Consider the following 1,599-nt stretch of genomic DNA (forward strand, 5'->3'; position numbering starts at 1 on the left):
TTTTGGACTTTATAACTATTAACAAGGCTGGTAAAGACTGCCTTGTTCTATTGGGACCTTGACCTTGCCCAGGCTAAAATTAGTGCATGCGGATAACTATGACAGCTAGACCAGAGATGGTCCATATATATGTAGGATGAAATAGGACCTTCTAGAACATATTACTCCATTAACCGCAAATTTATAACTTGCATATAAATTTTTTATATAAATATATTTATATATGGATTGATTTGGTTGGTGGCCGGACTTGTATAGCTGCTTTATTGCCAAGATTGAAATGGGATACAGCATCATATGTTCCAAAATTCCGAAGAAGCACAGTGGAATAAGCTGGCATGAACTGCAGCATTCATTGCAGCTAAATCTCCTTAATTGCTTCTTATAGCAATTCCATGGTAGTTTTACAGTTTGTCAATTTTGGCATTTGTTAATTTTCCCATTTGTTAATTTTCTCCATTTTCTTTGTTTGCCTTGTTAAGGTTTCTCAGGTTAGTGCCAAAACGCTTTTGAATGTGACCAACACATTCTTTCTTCTCCACATGAGCATCCTTGTTGTACGCCTTGCTGTCACCATCACCATAGTACTCTGTATACTGGAGTTTACGGGTTTCCTCACTTCTCCCAAATATTCTTTTGATGCCTTCAGTTTCCATTGATGGTGCAGACCTGTGATAATTAACTTTGGACTTACTGTTGTGCTTCTCCAAAAGTTCTGCCTTCTTTACATCATCAGACTCTTCTTCAATTTTCTGGCAATCATGACAAACTTTGGTAAAGACTTTCACATTTACCTGTATCAATAGATAAGGTTGTGACACAACCATTCGACAATGAGTTACCACATCTTTGCCATATACCATCACAAGAGACATCACACTTCACTATTTTGTCACCATCTTCACCACTGTGTAATTCCCTTGCAGCATCTTTGATGCTTTTTGTGGCAACAACCTTTACTGCATTTGTAAGTGCCGCATTACTGGCACTGTAGGCTTTTAAATGGAATGGCATGTTCATCAAGCTGCAGAAACATTTCATGTATGAATGACCTTGTGTCATACTTCACATGGCATAAACAAATCGCTTGTTGATATCAAACAAGTGCCGAACGTTTTTTTATGTATAAAAGGTATACACCCATTCACATGCTTAGCAACTTACACAAAGATGAGACACACTGCCTTTTTGTTCACGTGGGTTTTCCTCCAAAACAAGACAACACAATGAATCACATTAACGGCAAATCATTCAAATCATTTGCTGAAAAACATAGTTTAGCATCTCCATATCAATAAATCGACACCCTGTTACGATAGCCTTAACTGGGGGGAGCATTTCGAATGAAATTATCTTCCATGTGCCATTTTGGATATGCGTATTCTGTGTCTGATATGCATAAAGTCATAACCTGGGTGAAAATTCTTTTTGTAACTTCAAGTTAACGATTCAGCGAAATGACATTTCCATGGTATTACAATCACAGGTTTGAATTGTAAAAGTTATAAACTAAAGCGTAAACATGTAGTTGTTATTTTTTAAGCCTTAACTCTGCTTCTGACGTCATGTAATTAGATCTCATTATAAAACAGGATGGCG

The sequence above is a fragment of the Dendronephthya gigantea genome, unplaced genomic scaffold, assembly GCF_004324835.1.
Source record: "Dendronephthya gigantea isolate DGI-Jeju-01 unplaced genomic scaffold, DenGig_1.0 000100F, whole genome shotgun sequence".
NCBI classification, from domain to species: domain Eukaryota; kingdom Metazoa; phylum Cnidaria; class Anthozoa; order Malacalcyonacea; family Nephtheidae; genus Dendronephthya; species Dendronephthya gigantea.